We start from the raw sequence: 21,150 nt of genomic DNA on the forward strand, positions 1-21,150 counted from the left end.
GTGCCATTCTGCCGGCGTATATGTGCAGGAGGCGGTACTTAAGCTACAAAACAATCAGGTGTGGGCTTTCCCACTTCTGCCTTGGCCAAATCTTCAGAGATAAAACATAAGAAAAATTGAGAATGATGGAATTTTTCACTGCAATCCAAAACACCTCTTTGCTATGCATTGTGATCTTCTGAATATTCACTCACTGGAACTGTGACTTGTTTGGTTGTACCTTATAAACAATACATTTCTTCTAGTTTTTCTTAGAAATAAAACACAGAATATTTAAAGAATAAATAAGAGGCCATCTCCAGTGAATGTACGTGTTGTTCGGAAAAGACACAAAGTCCCCTTTCAGCTGCATTAGTAATGAGCCGTCACACACAAGTAGTTGCTCCGGCAGGCATGTAGCACAAGCGATGGCTGGAATTCAACTTCAAGGAGGAGCGATTAAAGAGTTCAGGGCTAGTTCACACCAGATGCAGTTCCGTGCACTTTTTTCTGCACTAAAAACGCATGCACAGTGTTTTCCATGTATTCCAATGGCTCCAATTTACACCAGTGCAGTTTCCGGTGCTTAAAAAAAAAAAAGAGCGTGCTGCATTTTTTTCTGCACAGAACTGTACTGGAACCCAACAAATTGTATCAAAAATGCACTGGAACTGCGTGTGGTGTGAACTGTAAGCAAAAACTGATCCGGATCGCATGAGTGCATTTTTGTGGTGTGAACCAGCCCTAAAAATGCATGAATGGAAAAAGAAAATATGGACAGCTGCACTCCAAAAAACCTTGATGGTTGTCTTTATTTAAAAAAAGAAAAATGCACTACAAGTCACAGCACACTACATGGGAGTACAACAATGCATGCACAGTGTTTTCCATGTATTCCAATGGCTCTAGCTCACACAAGTGCAGTCAGTTCCAGTCAGTTTTAGGTGCAGGAACTGACTGCATTGGTGTGAACTAGAGCCATTGGAATACATGGAAAACACTGTGCATGCATGTTTAGTGCAGGTAAAAAAGCACAGGAAACTGCACCTAGTGTGAACTGGCCCTTATGCCGCGTACACACGATCAGTTCGTCCGATGGACCGTTTTTCATCAGACGAACCGATCGTGTGTGGGCCCCATCGTTTTTTTATCCATCAGTCAAAAAACTAGGAACTTGTTTTAAAATGATCTGATGGTTAAAAAAACTATAGAAAAAAAATGATTGTCTGTGGGTACGTCCATCGGTTAAAAATCCACGCATGCTCAGAATCAATTGCCCGCAACCCCCCTGGTTTTTGGCGCTTTGATTTGGGGATCAATCCTCCGATCTCTCTATATGCTCAGAATCAAGTCGACGCATGCTCGGAAGCATTGAACTTCATTTTTCGCAGCACGTCGTGGTGTTTTACATTACAGCGTTGGACACGATCGGATGTTTAACCAATGGTGTGTAGGCACGACTGATCATCAGTCAGCTTCATCGGATATCGGATGAAAAAATCCATCAGAGCGTTTTCATCAGATGAACTGATCGTGTGTACAGGGCATTAGGGTGGGGGCTCCCTTGTGTCACTATTTCAACAACATAATTAGGTGTTCCACTCTACTAAAAAACAAAGAAGAATGAAGATCAATGACCATCATTGAGGAAAGGAGTAAACTCAACATCCTCACAGAGGTTAAAAAGAACACCTGAATAATTGTGTGTTTGGAAACCGGCTACAATATATATATATAGCCTAGAGATGCAATCTTAAAATAGCAGAAAAATGCTTATAGCAAAAACGTTTAGCCAGAATACTCCTGGAGATTTTGCCAGGTTTAGAATACACTCTTGTCAGCACTGGGGAGAATTTCTACTCATCACTGGGAAATTATTTAAAGGGAACATACATCTCACTGACAATGTTCTAAAAAGGTGATTTCTTCAGATTTCAACTCACTTTTTGTTGCGTTTCCAGGGCAGGAAGTAAAATCCCCCCAAAAAAACAAAAACCTTAAAAAAGGCGTTATAACTGTATATCTGTATAAAGCATAAAAAGAAAAATAAATTGATGACACATACACTTTTAGCCCAGGTTCACACTGGGCTGTGGGAATGAAGCCGTGCGAGTTTGTACGGCTTCACTCCCGCTTGTCAGTCACGATTACAGAGACAACAACAAGACCTGTGGAATGCCCAGGGAAAAACCAAGCCTCCTTACCGACCAGCCTGCAGAAGAACCAAATTAACCTGTCTAACAGTATGCGTTAAATACGGGGGTTTTGTCCGCACGCATTTGCAAACGCATGCGTGAGCCACAGAGCCGCGCCAAGGCACCCTGTAATCTGTGGTCCTAACACTAAACAATGAGCGTCCCCACAGTGGAGGCACATGCATTCTAATGGATAGATGGGGGCAGGTGGACTGAAGGGGAGCCAGAGACATCTGTGCCCACAGTTTTTGAAATCGGTGCAGCACCGCAGATGCGGCGTCGCACCGATTAGGACGGTGCCTCTGCCGGCAAATGCTGCCGATTTCACATTTCAAATCGCATGTCAAAATGCACCAGTGTGAACCAGGGCTGAAGTGTAGCTGCACCACAATCACCATTTGATATGCTCGCCCCTTTAGGATTCTGCACATTGGATTGAAAGGAGACTGCTGCACACAATTTTGAAGAGGCGGCTGTGTGGCACAAAGCAGGTCTAATGGCAAAGATCTTGGCGCCCCAGGGGCAGAGTAGATCCTTGAATTAAAGCTCCACTCTGATTTGCACAATCTGGGGGAGGACCTGAAATATCTGAAAAGACCTCACAGGACACATGACCCCCGCTCCGGCATAGCCCAACCCACACAAGAACAGAGCTGAGACCGTCAATCAGCGGGAGCTGCCTCCCCTGTCACCATCTTTGTGTCAGGAAAACATGCCAGTAATGATTTATACTGACAGCAGAGGAATGAAGCAACAGACAGAAATGACACTTAGTGCTCCTAATTAAGACAAGTAAACACAAGGTTATGCTTTGTTCATATTTCATGTCCGAGGTTTACCCCAATTAAAGTGCTTAATAGTACACTGTGAAGTGAACTAAGCCTTGGATGCCACACCTGTCCACACTAATGCTGCGTACACACGACCGTTTTCCATGACGAGAAAAATGCAATTTTTTAAGTTGGACGTTAAAAACGATTGTGTGTAGGCTCCAGAGCATTTTTCTCGACACGATAAATGGCCATTAAAAATTTAGAACATGCTCTATTTTTTCTCGTTGTTTTTCTCGTCGTGAAAAACGGTCGTGTATAGTCTTTAACGACAGGGAAAAAAACGTGCAAGTTATGAGAAGGGAAATTTGTATAATTAGCCTAAAGGGTGGCGCCATATGAATGGAACTTCCCCTTTTTAGTGCCGTCGTACGTGTTGTACGTCACTGCGCTTTGCTAGAGCATTTTTTATCACGACCGCGTGTATGCAAGGCAGGCTTGAGAGAAATCACTTTGAGAAAAACTTTTTTTTTTTCCCCATGACATGAAAAACGGTTGTGTGTACGGGCATAATAGTTTTCTCCTTGTTTTTCTAGAGTTGAACGCCAGAAAACCTAAAACTGCTCCTTTGCAGTGGGGCTATGCCAGCACTGGGAAGGTTACCCACATTTCCTCAAGGCCTTGCAGGGGGTTTTTACTTCTGCTACTACACATTTATCCACAACAAGGGTTGTTGTTTGTTAATATTAATGTTAGGTTACGCTGACGTGTAAGCTTTGCGGTCAATAAGAAGAAAAAAAATATGGAGTGATAAAGCCTAGTACATACTACCGACAGCTCAGGAGGAGCCACTGTACTATGTGATGTTAGTACAGTCATCTCCCCTGCTGTGCTGTTGTGTTCCGACAGGGGATCCCCCACCCCCCGGGGCCCCCCCCCCCCCCGCCAAAACAATCCGGTCAGCAGACCTTTTTCAGACGGAGTAAAATGCAGGCTTAATGTGGCCCCCCGATATTCACCCTGTGTGTACTAGACTTTACTAATATTCTGCTCCACTAGAAGAGTTCTTTTATTAGAGCTTCCGCTGTATGATTTATTTATTGCATACACTGCAGAAACATCAAGCTTGCAAGCATGTCACTGCAAGTCTTTTGGTATAACCAACATAAAATCACTGCCTGTGACTGTTCATAAACACGATCAGTTATGTGAAAGAGATGTTGTCATCAAGCCACAATGTGTGCTCCAGTAATCAAAAATATACACAAATGTTACCAGTCACTTCAGCATCTAAAAATAGGGGTACATATTAAATTGCAATAAAAAAAATCATAATTTCCTTCCTAAAATCTTGATGTTACAAACCAAACCTGCAACCCTAAAATGCATTTCCATTTTTGCAGCCCAACTTGAGAACCTCCCACTATATTTCTTACCTTTTAACCATTTTACTGCCAGAGCCATTTTTGTGTTTTTTGCACACGTTTAAAAAAAACATTTTAGGCCTGAAGATTACACAAAACACACAAATATATATTTTCTGAAAGCAGATACCCTAGAGAACAAAATAGTAGTTGCAATATTTTATGTCACACGATATTACCGCAAAAGGTCTAGAAAACGCAAAATTTCAGTAAAAGGAAAAAAAAAACACCACCGTGAATTTTAGGGTAAACACACACAATAAATTACCCAGGTTTTTGGTAAAATCTAAAAATGGATGAGGTTTCCCAACATGCCAAACTTTAAAGGGGTTGTAAAGGTACAATTTTTTTCCTAAATAGCTTCCTTTTCCCGTAGTGTAGTCCTCCTTCACTTACCTCATCCTTCCATTTTGCTTTTAATTGTCCTTATTTCTTCTGAGAAATCCTCACTTCCTGTTCTTCTGTTTGTAACTACACACAGTAATGCAAGGCTTTCTCCCTGGTGTGGAGTGTCATGCTCGCCCCTCCCTTGGACTACAGGAGAGTCAGGACGCTCTCTACATTGCAGATAGGAAAAAAAACTGTGTGTTAGTGGGCGTACTGACTCTCCTGTAGTCCAAGGGAGGGGGCGAGCACGACACTCCACACCAGGGAGAAAGCCTTGCATTATTTTATGGAATTACAGACAGAAGAACAGGAAATGATGATTTCTCAGAAGAAATAAGGACATTTAAAAGCAAAATGGAAAGATGAGGTAAGTGAAGGAGGACTGCACTAAGGTAAAGGAAGCTATTTAGGAAAAAAAAGGATGTACCCTTACAACCCCTTTAAATTTATGTGCGCCCATAAAATGGTAACAAACTTCAATATCCTATATTTTCTATAGGAGATGCCTCAAAATCCCCCTACAGGTATCAGTTTAGAGTTACAGAGGAATTATTGCTTTTACTCCAGCGTATCGGAATTAACGTTTTTACACGTGGGTGCCACGACGCATGCGTTTATGTTTGTGCGTGTGTATAAGTGGGGAGAAGGGCCTTCCAAAAAAAAAAAAATTTATGGGGAATTGTATGTGCTTGGGTGCAACTATTGTTTTGAAAAAAAATGCAGATTGCATTGTAAAACATCCAGGGAGACAGAGCGCTTGATCCGGAAGGTGACGTCAGAGACATCGCTTTCCGGGTCACAAGAAAACGACGACAACGTGTGTCTGCTCTTCTACTTTCCTTTGCAAAGTGCAGTCGCTGTAAATCGGAGGGGAAGATCTGAAATGAGGGGAAGCTCTGACGATTTTATCATCCAATCATTGCAAGCTAAAATGCTGTGTTTTTTTTACTTGCACTTGTAGCGCAAAGTGGATTTGCCTTTAGTAAATAACCCCCAACATGTTCTATTTTATTCATTCCTTTTCAAGCATGCGCGGTCTTGGTCTTCTGATTTATTTTTATTTTTTTTGGTGAATACTGTACTGATTAAAACGAAAATCGTATGATCGGGGAAAAAAAAGTGTTTGACCCTCCGGATAATTTTGCATGAACTTTCGTGATCAGCTCTTGAAAGCTGTGTACCAACGATCAGATTATCCTACGATCGCTTGGAATTTGGTCATTTTCATCCGACTCTGTGATTGAGTGTACGAGGCTTTAGATGCCTATTTGGTGTAGGTCTCTGCACAAACTGCAAGCTACTCTGAACAATTTTACAGTAAGTCTGAGGACACACTAGATCAGGGGTGCCCAACCTTTTGAAGCACGAGGGCCACTTAAGCGACTTGGTAACTGGTCGCCGGCCACAATCAGCGGAGCGGGCAGATGGCAGGTCCATGTCCGCTCGGCATATGTAGAGCAGACACAGACACACCCTGATAAGATTGGAGGTATGACACAAGTCTGTTTACATCTTCCACTCCTTAGAGGTGAATGGAGGGTCCAATTGGGTCAGACTGACCGTGTGAAAGGGGCCTACGGATGTTTTCACACTGATGCACTGCGGTTTACCCGCACCGCGGGTGCAACCAATGATGGGGCACTATTACACCCATCCCCTGGAATACCAATGATGATGGGGCAACTATTAAACTCGCCCCACCCCCTGGAACACCAATGATGGTAAACTATTCCACCCCAAAAATACTTATGATCATGGGGCACTTGTTGTCATGACAGAAATGAATGTACAGAGTAGTATTGTATAGCCGCTACCGTATATTACAGGTGCAGCTTGGCGCTCACCACCGATTCTCGCCTTTCTCGCTCTATTCCCTCGAGGAAGCAGCAGGCGGGGCTGAGTATATCAGGGGGGAGCGTGGAGGAGAGAGGCGGACGTGCCTGGTCACACGAGTGCCGCTGTATTCTCATGAGAATACGGCGGCGGCGCTGGCTTTCTACACAGGATTCCAACACTGGGCGGGGGGGGCGAGACTGGCAGGGAAGAAGGTGTGTGCTGTTAGACCAACTAATCGATAATGAAAAATTCGCTGACAATTTTCATTATGGATTATTATCGATTCGTCATTTCAGCCCTACAACCTACCTTCCTTCAAAAACTGTGTACAAGTGTACCTAAAGGAACTGATCCTGTTTTGATGGCAAAGGCTGGTCACACCAAATAATGATTTGATTTTGATTTCTCTTCTGTTCATTTACTTTCCATTTTGTTAATTGATAAAAAATTAATTAACAACACTTCTATTTCAGAAACCATTTTTAAAATGACAGCATTTTTTCACACCTGCCTTAGATCTTTGCACAGAACCGTGTGCCTGCTTGAACTTTTGTCATTTCATTTTAAAAATTTATTAAAATATATTGAAATTAAAACACTTATAAAAAGCCAATGCCCATAAACCTCCATGAACTCTTGTACAATATGAGCCAGTATGAGGTTCTGGCATTTTTTCAGCCACCCAGTGTGCCCTGGACACTAATCCCGCGTACACACGATCGGACATTCCGACAACAAAACCGTGGATTTTTTTCCGACGGAATGTTGGCTCAAACTTGTCTTGCATACACACCGTCACACAAATGTTGTCTGAAATTTTGAACGTCAAGAACGCTGTGACGTACACTACGACGAGCCTGAGAAAAAGTTCCACGATTTCGAGCATGCGTAGGATTTTTGTGTGCGTTGGAAATTCCGATCGGCTGTATGCAATTACGACAAGAACTTTTGTTGTCGGAAAAATTGAGAACCAGCTCTCAAACATTTGTTGTCAGAAATTCCAAAAGCAAATGTCCGATAGAGCCTACACATGGTCAGAATATCCGATCAAAAGCTCACATTTAACATTTGTTGTCGAAATTTCTGATCATGTGTATGCGCGGCATTAGGAATCACGCACACTGCAGCCCCCCCCCCCCAAAAAAAGCTACTTTTAGAGGCATCTGAGCTTTTATTTCAGCTTGAACAAGCTTGCACTTTTCTGGGCTTTTTTTCACATTTTTATTGTACTTCTTTAAGCTCCTTTTTTTTTTACATAAAACCTCCCCTCAGCTCATTTTGCCTATTTTTTGTGTGTGTTTTTGAGCTTCTCTTTCGCTTTTTTTGGGCACTTAGGCGTATTTTCTGTTTGAAAGCTCCTCTCAAAAATGAGAGTTTGGTGGGTTATTTCTGCATTTAAGAGCATATGCATATAAAATCCATGGACTGCATGGACACATTGGCTAACTTGGAGGGGAGTTTCCAGGCAGAGCTTAAAAAAAAAAAAAAAAAACGTCAAAAGCCTAAAGGAGCCGCTTCTTTGAGCTGCAGTGTGCATGAGCCCTAAAGCCCCATACACACATCAGTTTTCCTGCAGGTTTTTCTCTTCAGGTTTACCGCTATACTGTCGTATTTACCGCGATATTCGGCCGCTAGCGGTGTGGTGCAAGGGCCTGCCTGATTGCATACAAATTGAAGCTCTTAGGCTGCATTCACACCTCCGCGACAAGATACGCCGCGTACGCAGCGTATTTTGCCGCGAGTGTGTAACTTTTTTTTTATTTTATTTTTTTTCACAAAGCCTTCCCATTGCTTTGTATGGCCGAACGCCAATGCCGCCTGAAAAAAAAAGGGTCCGGGACTTTTTTTCAGGCGACAGGCGTACGGCGTCTATGAGATGTGAACCATCTCCATAGACAGCAATGGGAATTCTCCCCTCCAGCGGCACGAGCGTCCAGCGTTTTGTCGCGGAGGTGTGAATGGGCTCTTAGACCCCTTTCACACTGTTTTTCAGGCGGTTCAGCGCTAAAAATAGCGCTGCTATACCGCCTGAAAAAAAATCGTGCCCAGCAGGCTTCAATGTGAAAGCCCGAAGGCGGTGCGCTAGCAGTACCGTTCCAAAAGTCCTGCTAGCCGCATCTTTTTAGCGGTATAGGAGCGGGGCATTTACCGATCCTTCCCATTGAAATCCATGGGAAACCGCGATAATACCGCCCACAATGCGCCTCTACAGAGGGGGTTAAAACCACAACGCTAGCGGCCGAATATCGCGGTAAATACGACAGTATAGCGGTAAACCTGAAGAGAAAAACCTGCAGGAAAACTGATAGTGTGTATGGGGCTTAAGGTTTAGAGCAGTGAATGATATAGAAGACTATATATCAGGCCAAAAAGGGTGGATAACTGAGGAGGTATATTCAAGTCACATATAGTGATGTAGGGTGGCCACATTTCCAAACTACCATTCAGGGACACCCTCCCTTCCCAAAAAATCAGCTTGTGCTTTAACGAATCACAGCACAGTGATTGGACGCAAGAGGCGGGATTTATAATTTCTCCAAACACAAGCAGGGGGTGGGATTGTGCTCCTCCAGGCTTTCCCGACCAGGACAAGTACTGTCAGTGAGTAAAGCTGTGATGTAGCAGCATTTTTTGGGGGCATCAGATTGGCCCAGGGGGGTGGCTGTGTCAGTTTCATTCCGGGACACTGTATTGTCCTGGAATGAACGTGCCCGGGACAGACCTGCAAAATGTGGGACTGTCCCAGGCAATCCGGGACACGTGGTCACCCTATAGTGATGTGGTTGGTCTTATAAATGTTGAGCGTGTTACTATTACACCCTTACGATCCTTGCCTATCACGCACAATTAAAACAACTGTAATATGACTTTGGTATCCATGATTACATTTAGATAAAGAGAGGCCGCCTGTGAAACATTTCTCTTCAAAACAGCCAGTAAGGGCAACACAACTTTTCCATACTTCCTAGATAAAAAAAGGAAATTTGTTTTTCTAGTGTATCGGATTCCTGATGAAACATTGAGGGCATGTGTACTGCTTGGCACATGTTCCAACATGCAGAAGAGTCAATCTAATGAGTGTACTTTATAGACAATGTGCCTGTTCTCTTCTGGCAATGAGCAGACTAATCAATGAAGGAAGACCGATGCCTGGCTGCACAGGAATGATCAGGACTTAAATCAGCAAGGACATTAATAATCAGGGTGAAGGGACACCTACAATACAACAATAAATCTGCCCTACATAAAGGGAGATCAGAAAAACTTTCCAGCAACTGACAGCAATTAAACAGAACGCAGATATTAGGCGAAGATCTGACCACTCCAAAGCCTCTCCCCACCCCACATACACTTCTGATACACGTACAAGTCACATACACGCGAGACATGATTATACAGACCCAGGAAGAGACACCCAGCACTCCATAAATGAGAAAAATCACACCAGAAAAATTGACCATATAGGACATGAAAGTCTATATTCACAAACCTTGGCCAGTCGTCCTTTTTTTGTGACGCACGATCAATTGGACTGCAGTTTTCCACCAGCAATGTCCGTCTGTGTTACTCTCTCCCTCCAATCTATCCACTGATTAAACATGAATGTTTGGCCAAGCTAAATTCTCAGGTTGCACAAGAGCACCGAGGATGGTCAAAGGCTAAAGTCATCTTTTACATAAACTGGTCTGTGCACACAAGGGGCCCATGTAGTTTACCCACTTCAGCCCCAGAAGGTTTTACCCACTTCCTGACCAGGCCATTTTTTCCCCGATACAGCACTGCATTGTGCGGATGTGCGATGTTGTACCCAAATAAAATTTACCGCATATACTCGAGTATAAGCCGAGTTTTTCAGACCTTTTTTAGGCTTATACTCGGGTCAGTAACAGAATTCTTGCCAGGTGTCCATTTTTTTTTTTTAAAGTCGTGGCTTCCTCCTGGTGTTCCGTTCCCTGATAGGCATTTGACACTGTGTTCCACCTATCACGGAGATCCTATCATCCTCGGACAGTTTCCCAGCAGACACTGTGTTCAGTGTTCCGTCAATCGTCCTCTTGTTGGAGGATGAAAGAATGTCCGCGATTGGCGGAACACTGAGCACAGTGTCTGCTGGGAAACTGTCCAAGGATGAGAGGACCTCCGTGATAGGCGGAACACAGTGTCACATGCCTATCACGGAACGGAACACCAGGAGGAAGTAGTTCTTTTTTTAAAAATGAACGCCTGTCAAGATTGCAGGTACTCGGGCACAGAGAGGTATGGCACAGTGAGACTGCAATGGGCACAGTGAGGTATGGCACAGCGAGACTGCAATGGGCACAGAGAGGTATGGCACAGTGAGACTGCAATGGGCACAGAGAGGTATGGCACAGTGAGACTGCAATGGGCACAGAGAGGTATGGCACAGCGAGACTGCAATGGGCACAGTGAGGCGTGAAAATGGGCATTGTTGACCCTCTTTTCAGCTCACAGTAGCTGCTGCATTCTCACCCTAGGCTTATACTCGAGTCAATACTTTTTCCCAGTTTTTTTGTGGTAAAATTGGGTCCTCGGCTTATATTCGGGTCGGCTTATACTCGAGTATATACGGTATGTCCCTTTTTCCCCCCCACAAATAGAGCTTTCTTTTGGTGGTAGTTGACCATCTCTGCTTTTTTATTTTTTGCGCTATAAACAAAATAAAAAAAGTAATATTGGAAAAAAAATTTTTTACTTTCTGCTAGAATACATATCCAAAAAAAATCAATTCAGGCCAATATGTATTCTGCTTACATTTTCTTTGTAAAAAAAATCCCAATAAGCGTACTGTATTTATCGGTGTATACCGCGCACTTTTTTGCCCTTAAAATGAGGGCAAAATCGTGGGTGTGCCGATACTAGCTTCCCGAGCTGTGTTTTTGAATCCGCCGTCGACATATACCGAGCGCAGTACACTCGGCACCCCTCGTGATTTAGCTTCAGCCCCTTTCACACTTGTGCGACTTGTCCTGGGACTTGGGACTGCAAAGTCACATGACGTCGTACCCCATGATTTCCTAGTACCATTCATAGCTGTGAGTCTTCGTTGCGACTTGAGGTTCACAGGCCTCAAGATTACACAGGCATTGCGTCAAGTCACGTCAAAGTCGTGGCAAAAATGGCGTGTGAAAGGAGCCTTAGCCGAAACACAATCTCTCTCTGAGGGAGCTCACATGAAGGTGGAAAGCTCTCGCGAGGAGGAGCCGAGACAGCCGCCGAGGGACCCCAGAAGACCGGGTTCGGGGGACACTGTGCAAAACGAGCTGCACAGTGGAGGTAAGTATAACATGTTTGTTTTTTTTACCAAAAAAAAAAAGTTCGGCCTTTAGTGTTCCTTTAAGGCTGATGACAAATGCGCAACAAATCAGCGGCAGCAGAATCATTAATAAGGCTACCTCTGTGTGCCCCATATGGAAGTATGCCACACAAAGCAAAATGCCACTTAGTGCAAGCGTTGGGAGAGACATTGCACTGCCTCAGATACAGGGGGGAGTTTTTCGAAGGCCCCTTTCACACTTGTGCGACCTGAAAGTTGCACGATTTTGCCACAACCTGAAGTGATGCCTGTGGAATCTTGGGGTCTATAGAAAGGGACCTAAAGGAAAAAACAGACTGCCTTTTAATGATTCTGTCATTGCCGATTTTGACAAAATTGTCAGTGGCAGGATCACTATCAGCAGAGTCAGACGTACAGCTTGAAGAAAGACTAGAGAAGTGAAGGACAACTGCTTGTCTCCCCCCCCCCCCCCCCCCTTCAGCATTCGGCTTAAACATTTCAGCATAGGTCCACTTTAAAAAGCTGAGGAGAGGCAATTACAAAGGCATTTTTGCTTTAACCAATTAAGGAGAATGTAACCAGAAACATTTAAAAGTTGAGAATAAGAAAGGACATACTGTACATGCTTTACATATGAAATCATCCGAGAAAGCAATAGTACCAAACATACACAATATGAAATGAAAACATTCCCGGGAGAATGGACGGTAATACGGAACAGTGCAATGAGATGGCTTAGAAAAAGACTCAGGGTAGCTTTCATTGCTTTGCTGGTTCTATCTGTACTGTATTTGTACTCTTCGAAACAAGAGCTCACTAAGAAACTGAAAAAGGCTTTAACAATAGCCCAAAGCCATGTCTATTCATGTAGGCTTAATTACCAGTTAAATGTTTTAGCCATCTAAACAATAAAAGGGGAAAGCTCCTATATACTGTAACACATGCCAAAGAACCTGCCTCCATGATATCGGACGATTGCAATACAAATAAGAGCAACACATGGTCCACAGAACTCAACACCGCGCCGGGCAAGCTTTACACCACAATGCACAATGTGTTAGTTGCAATGCATTTGCACCTTTACATTTCTCTTTTTTTTTTTTTTTTTATATACACAGACGCATTATTTTCTTTTTACCAAACACATACTGCAGAGCATTATAACACGCGGCGATGCCCACCTCATTCTTTTCATATTATTACATCAACTCTGGTTTGATATTGTCCAAACCAACAGATGAGAACATATGATGGGAAGTCAATGAGCGCAAATCTACATTTTTCTTAGACCAACAGTCTACTTCTTCAGGTGATCGTAGAAGGTCAATAATCTAAATCTATATAAATATTTTTTATTTTTCTCTATAAAACTCCCAATATCCATAACAGAAACGTATTCAACATAAAAAAGGTACATTGTGCATTACATATAAAACTCAAACCAATTTATAAAAGCAATATCCTCACAGGCACATAGACATACCAGATGCTGAGGAAGTTTGCAGGGATCACAAGGGGAATAATAAACACAAAAGATCAATATTAAAACTGAAAATTTACAGTAAGCTGTTCTGGCTGACTAACCCCCAGCCAGAACGGCTCGGATGATGGTGGAAATCTTACTGAGGAGGAACAGGAAGTGAGAAATTCAGACAAAGAAAAAAAAAAACCTTTAGAAGGGAAATCGAAGGAAAAAGGTAAGTGAACTAACAATGCACTAGCTTAAAAGAAAAAAACGAACCTTTACAACCCCTTTGAGGTTTTAAATAACGGCACCTGCAAAAGGGGCCAAGCAAGACTTAATTTTCTGACTAAAGTTCCACTTTAACATTGGAACATGCTCTCTAACAGTGCTGATTTACTAAATGTGCTTCTTTAGAACAGGCAAAGATTCTCACCAAGATTTCACAAAAGATACTCGCAAACATGTTTAAAAGCAGAGGTCCGCCCACCCCATGAAACATTTTAAGTCAGCAGCTACAAATATTGCAGCTGCTGACTTTTAAAATACGTACACTTACCTGTCCAGGGAGCCCACAATATCGCCACCCCAGCCGATCTTCAGATCGTCGGGTGCAGCCGTCACCATTGCCGGTAAGGGAACCCGTGCGCTGCGCTTTCTAATTGGCCCGGTGGTGAAGGAAGGAGATGGGGGCTGAGCTTTGCCGCGTCGTCATTTTTTGGAAGTGGGGAAGGGGACCTGTCAAAAATCAGGTCCCATTTCCCCCTTCCCTCCTAAAAGGTGACAAACGTGGCCCCGGAGTGGGGGTTTAGGAGATGAATAAGCAGAAGTTCCACTTTTGGGTGGAACTTTGCTTTAAGGCTAGGTTCACACATATGTGGACCGGGAACCGTTGCACAATCGCATCTCTTTCTGATCCGCAGAGAGATCAGGCTGGTCTATAGCAGGCACACAGGGGTGGCATTACACATCGGAAAACGCAATGCAGTTTGCTTCTTGGATAATTCCTTTTTGGATGGCTCATTCCAAAAACTATACATTCCATTTATGGAATGTTTTGGGCTATGGGAGGAAAACAGAACACCTGAAGGAAACGCCAAAAAACACAAAATGACAATTTAACATCAATACTGTATAAACACATGGGCCGAATGTCCGATGGCATTGGGGGGGTTCAAGAGAAACTGTCCCACGTTCGAACTGTGTACTAAAGTCGGTCCAACAGAAGCCGGCCATTCGGGAGCATGGCAAAAAAAAAAAGGTCTACCGACCGGAGTGTTCTGGCAGGGGGGCCATCCATCTGTCAGAACACAATAGGGGAGTCTATAGCTAGACTTGTCAGGCTTCACAAGTTGCACAATTGCAGCAAGACCACATTGCAGGACTCCAGACCAACCTTCTTTGACCCAGAACTTGCAGCAGATTTGCAGAATGTTTGCAGTTATGTTGTGCAATAGTCACCCCACAACAGGGGTCACTGTGGCTGAATTTTCATGCTACAGACTCGCCACTGCAACTGTGTCACCCAGAACTTGTGCTTCAAGTGCTTTGCAAGTGTAAAAAATGCAGCAAGTTAAAATGCGGAGGTTCGCCCACCGCTGCACATACTGCAGCTGCTGACTTTTAATAATCGGACACTTATCCAGCAATGTCGCAATCCCTACAGCAGCGACACCGATGTGAACAATGACCCATTACGCTCCATGCACACTCAAAACTAAAAAAAAGCTATAAAAAATGCCAGTAGCTTTGCAGGGAGCCTTTCAAAGTTTATCGTTTTTGCAATAGCTTTTATTAGCTTTTTTCAGTGTAGCTTTTTTTTCCACTTTTTTTTCTCAATTGAAAAAAAAAATGCTAAAAAATGCTGGTGAGCTGCGTTTGAGTGTTTTTCGGCGATTTGCGTTTTTTTCCACCGAAAAACAGCACACAAATTTCTGGCGTTCAGAAAAAAGCCCATAAACTCCACTGCTCATTAACACTAAAAAACGTCCATGTGTGCATGGACACATAGGCTAACAGAGTGCAGTTTATGGGCTTTTTAGAAAAAAATGGCCGCTCATTGTATCACGGGAGAGCGCCCGCAATTAGTGACCATGTCTGTGGTTACTAATTGCGGGGAGGACCAGAGACAGCCGCCGAGGGACCCCAGAAGACATGGATCGGGGACACTGTGCAAAACGAACTGCACAGTGGAGGTAAGTGTAATATGTTTGTTATTTTGAAATATATATATATATATATATATATATATATATATATATATATATATATATATATATATATATATATATATATATATATATATATATATATATATATATATATATATATTTTCCCCTTTAGTGACCCTTTAAGATGCAAATCAAATAACCTGAAGGCATGTTTTGGGCTATGGGAGGAAACCAGGGCACCTGAAGGAAACCCACAAAATAGACAAGATAATAATTTAACATCAATACTGTATATTGTCCTTAAAGGGGTTGTAAAGGTTCGTCTTTTATTTTCTAAATAGGTTCCTTTAAGCTAGTGCATTGTTGGTTCACTTACCCTTTTCCTTCTAAATGATTTTTTTTCTTTGTTTGAATTTCTCAATTCCTGTTTCTCCTCGGTAAGCTTTCCACCATCACCCGAGCGGTGGAAAGTCATTTAGAACAGCTTACTGAACACCTTACTGAGGAGGAACAGGAGGTGAGAAATTCAGACAAAGAAAAAAAACATTTAGAAGGGAAATCGAAGGAAAGGGTAAGTGAACCAACAATGCACTAGCTTAAAGGAACAAATTTAGAAAATAAAAAACAAACCTTTACAACACCTTTAAGAGCCGGTTCACACTGGGGTGATCTGGGATCCGACTTCAAGTTGCCCCAAGTCGCGCGGTTGAGAAAATGAATGGGAGCCCTACTGAAGTCGCTCCGACTTCAGAAAAGGTTTCTGTACTACTTCAATCCGACTTGTAGGCAACTTGTACCCATTGATTTCAATGGAAGTCGCCTCAGAAGTCAGATCACTGTCTTAACCACTTACCACCCGGACCATATTGCTGCCCAAAGACCAGAGTACTTTTTGCGATTCGGAACTGCGTCGCTTTAACAGACAATTGCGCAGTCGTGCGACGTGGCTCCCAAACAAAATTGGTGTCCTTTTTTTCCCACAAATAGAGCTTTCTTTTGGTGGTATTTGATCACCTCTGCGGTTTTTAGTTTTTGCGCTATAAACAAAAATAGAGCGACAATTTTGAAAAAAAAGAATATTTTTTACATTTTGCTATAATAAATATCCCCCAAAAATATATAAAAAAACATTTTTTTTTCCTCAGTTTAGGCCGATACGTTTTCTTCTACATATTTTTCGTAAAAAAAAAAAATCGCAATAAGCGTTTATTGATTGGTTTGCGCAAAAGTTATAGAGTTTACAAAATAGGGGGTATTTTTATGTCATTTTTATTATATTTTTTTTACTAGTAATGGCGGCGATCAGCGATTTTTTTTTTCGGTACTGCGACATTATGGCGGACACTTCGGACACTTTTGACACATTTTTGGGACCATTGGCATTTTTATAGCGATCAGTGCTATAAAAATGCATTGGATTACTATAAAAATGCCACTGGCAGTGAAGGGGTTAACACTAGGGGGCGGGGAAGGGGTTAAGTATGCCTGGGTGTGTTCTTACTGTGGGGGGGGGGGGGGGGGGGGGTGGCCTCACTAGGGGAAACACTGATCCTCGGTTCATACATTGTATGAAACGAAGATCAGCATTTCCTCTGCTGACAGGACCGGGAGCTGTGTGTTTACACACACAGCTCCCGGTCCCCGCTCTGTACCGAGCGATCGCGTGTGCCCGGCGGCGATCGCGCCCGCCGGGCACACGCACGGGAGTCGGGGGCAAGCGCGCGAGCCTCCGGCGGCGCGCGCGCCCCTAGTGGCGGCTGGGAGAGAGGACGTCATACTACGTGCTCTCGCCCAGCCGAGCCACATTGTCGACGTATAACGGCGGTGGGCGGTCGGCAAGTGGTTAACTGAAGCAACAATACAGGAAGAGAACATACATTTCTCAGGCAAACCCCTCCCTCGCCCTCCCTCCCACAGAGCTGATTGTTGTTTGATTGGCCACTGGAAAGCCTCCTGTCCTGGAGGCGACGAAGTTGCCTTGTAAGTTGCCTGATGATTCATACTCAAGTCGTGTCCAAGTTGCCTCCCAAAGTCGTGCTGGAAGTTGTGTTGCCCCTGTGTGAATGGGCTAAGGAGAATGAACCAACTGCCCCCTGTGCCAAGCAGCACAATAAAAAACAAAAACAAAAGAAGCATATTGGAAAATATCAGAATTCTTCCTGCCTTTACAATCTGCATCCTATTAAACAAGACTGCACATCTTGTAGATGCCAATTCCATAAAAAAAAAAAAAAATAATCGCACTGGACCAGTCTGAGAATTTACCCTTTGCGTCTCTAAATCCACGCTCAGGATTCTTGGCAGTGAGATCCTACAATGCTGGAATCCATCAAACAAAATTATCAGTCATTGAGTAGAAAACCTTTCTACCTAAGGGCCCTTTCACACCTGCTGCAGTTGGATGCATTTTGGACTTCCCTCCAACTGCAAATCCAAAATCCAGGCTATCCTATGGGCATAGTTCACACGATTGCAGTGCAGCGCAGCAACTGCAAAAGCGCATGCAAACGCATCACAGTGCACATAGAAGTCCCAGGAAAGAAAGAAGGAAGTGTCCTCACAGGACAAATACAGATAGAAAAACACGCATCAAATCCATGAAAAAGGTACAGGGGGGGAAAAAAAACGTGGAGTTACTTGCAGTTTCTGGTGTGAAAGGGGACTCAAAGATTGAAGAGATTACGGTACATGCAAACAAGAGCTTTAACCTGGACAATATTAACCAACATAACAGCTTGCACTGGGCACATATTTGTTTTCTACACACGGGTACAAATCCCTGGCAGCTACTCAAGGCTCTCAAATGCTCTGCGAACAAAAAAATAAAAATTACGCAAACTGCAAAATTCAGATCAGCTTTCATCTTCTGACTGTTTTCTGTTAAAACTATCGGGCTTTCAGCTCTAGTGTACATATAAACCAAATGAAATGACACTGCAGGTAGTTATTTCCCTTTGTTATGCAACATGATAACATTTCAATAAAAATAACATGCCTATACTTGCCTGCTCTGTCCAAGTGTTTTGCACAGAGCAGCCCTGATCCTCTTCTCCTGGGGTTCCCCGCCGCTGCTCCAAGCCCCTCCTCTTCATTGGGTGCCCCCACAGAAAGCCGCTTTCCCTGGGGGCACCTGTGTAGGATCTCTCCCGAGTTCCACTGCTGCGTTCATTGACACAGACAGCAGAATTTGCCTCCCACTCCCGTGTCACTGGATTTGATTGCCAGCGATCAGACTGATTGAGGAGTGACTGGGGCCATGAATCGGATCGGGCTCAAACATCGCTGAATCGGATCGGGCTCAAACATGAAATGGGGGGGGGGGGGGGAAATGCAGCTCAGAAAGTTTTTCACCTTAATGCATAGAATGCCATGAAAGTGACGTCACACAGAGTTACTAAAGGGCTTCTGTGGTTGGACGTGTCCTCTGCACCCGCCTACACAGCGAAGCCACGACTGACAGCTCATCGTGGGATCGGCTTCAGAAAAGTTATGTATACTTCATTTTTCTTTACAGAGCTAGATAGGTTAGTGTTAGATCGTGGGTGTCTATATATGCAGAGATTTTAGTTTTAGCATGGACTTCTACTTTAAAGTGGATGTATACCTGCAGGAAAAAAAAAATTAAGGCATAATAAACTAGTATGTACTGCATACTAGCTCATCATGAAATACTTACCTTAGAATGAGGTTTCAGTATCTAATACTGGTCCACGTCGAGGGAGCCAACATTGTGACCTCGGCGTGTCTTCCGGGTTCACGGCTCCGGCGCTGTGAGTGGCCGGAGCCGCAATTGCATCTTCTTCCCAGCAAGGTCCAGCAGTGTCTGCGGACCTTCACTTCAGCCGGGCATTCACAGCATATGCGCGGCTGACGTCAGCGGCTGCAAAGTCAATGTCTCCTAAATCGTAAAGGTTCAGGAGATATTCATTTCACCTACAGGTAAGCCTTATTATAGGCTTACCCATGGTAAAAAAAAATATTAAATGGTTATACAACCTCTTTAAGGATGGTTTATTTCATGTCCTCCTTTGTGTGGTTTTGGACTCGATAGACGTGAGCCTTTTAGGGGTGTTCTCTTTTGCGTCCGTCTGCTACACAGGTCAGCCCCAATGCATAAACTTCAGACCTGGAATCACTGACATGATCAGTTGCCACCATGATTTAGGCAACAGCAGGGATATTGGGTGGGCAAGGCTTTGTATTGAAAGCATAGTGAGTGATCAATTACAGCCAATAATGGCACCTGATCTCCATGCTTTATTTTGCTGAGAAGTCCCCCCCCCCCCCCAACTTTTCTGGCCGTAGCCATATTGAGGAAGGGCAGATGATTCATGTAGCATTTACTTCCAGGAATCCATCTGCCCTTAGCTCATACATTCAGATAAGAGGGTGTGCTTAGCTGAGAAACACTGTCTCCCTGTATAACATAATTTGCCTAGACCTGGAAACGAGTCAGAAAGTTACTAGAACTAGTACGCAGAATAGAAGACCTGACTTCAGCAAAGCAACTGCCATTTTCAAAGGAAGGTCAGCAATGGCAGCCCCCATATTTCTCTCACTACAATTTCCTTTAAAACAAACAAAATACAATGAAACCATAGGCCTGCGCACAGGGTGTGCCGGATGTGCCCAGGCACACCCTAATCACCCCATGAGCATTAGGTGTTATCGTTCTGTGTAGCAGCAGTAACAAGGGAAAGATCTCTCTCTTACCGGCTCTGCCATAAGAGAAGGGTTTATGCTCTTCCCTTTCGCTATGTCAGCAGGGAGAACAATGTGTCGGGGTCATATATATGTAGACACATACACATGCATGTGTGTTTGAGCTTAAGGGTGCACACCCTAATGCAATAGGCTGCGCACACCTATGAATGAAACCTACCGTACATCATCTCACATCCTAGCAAGCAACGTACAGCGGACACCCATCTACAAGGGCCTTTAGACCTTTTTATATAATTAATAGAAGATATAAAGAATTGTGAAACCAGATTCAAATACTGATTTGTAAACAAGGCAAGATGAAAAAGTTCTTATTGATCTATTTAGTTTTCCAGTACAGAGGACTGACCCGATATCCCGCACATGTAAAGTGGGTAAAAGTGTGAACACGAGCTCGCCAAAGTGTGACGTCAATGAAGCGTTTAATAAAGTCACAAGATACTACCAGCATACTAGCGTGACAAGTTTAACTTTTGGTGAGAACAATGACGTCTACTAAATGAAACGCATTCCTGAAACCATGTGCTCTGTGTCTCCATTCCACAGAGACGGCATATTTCACTAAATAAAATAAAAAAATAGGTTACAGGCCACTAGTGCTCAGAATATCACCATAGCCCCATACATAAAGCAGGCCTTCTTCTCCCACCCCCTTATTTGCGCACATCAAATGAAAAATCAAACTCACCAATAGGAACAGGGGCCTTTCTTTTTTCACCCCTTCCCATAGGTCCCTCCATCTGGGCTTTGCATCCTGGCTGCCATTTTTAAATATGATTGGCGGGTCAGAGCATTCTACTGATCGCCCACTGATTCTGAGGCTTCGTACAGACGACCGGATCTATCCGCTGGGATTGATCCGCGGATCAGTTCCAGCAGACAAATCCGGTCGTCTGTACGGCCTAGCG

At 43.6% G+C, this 21,150-nt stretch overlaps 1 protein-coding gene across 3 annotated transcripts in view; it reads right to left on the reverse strand.

Annotated features, from left to right (window-relative positions):
* Positions 1–21,150, reverse strand: part of ST3GAL6 (ST3 beta-galactoside alpha-2,3-sialyltransferase 6) — a 220,123-nt gene that overhangs the window by 167,200 nt on the left and 31,773 nt on the right. The window contains exon 1 of one of the 3 annotated variants that reach the window (XM_040338709.1): positions 10,082–10,319. The exons of the other annotated variants lie outside the window; for them this stretch is intronic. The gene's annotated coding sequence lies outside the window, so the exon portion shown is untranslated. Of the gene's footprint in view, positions 1–10,081; positions 10,320–21,150 lie in introns of those variants that run through there. 3 annotated transcript variants of the gene reach the window in all.

The sequence above is a fragment of the Rana temporaria genome, chromosome 2 (assembly GCF_905171775.1).
Source record: "Rana temporaria chromosome 2, aRanTem1.1, whole genome shotgun sequence".
Classification (NCBI taxonomy): Eukaryota; Metazoa; Chordata; class Amphibia; order Anura; family Ranidae; genus Rana; species Rana temporaria.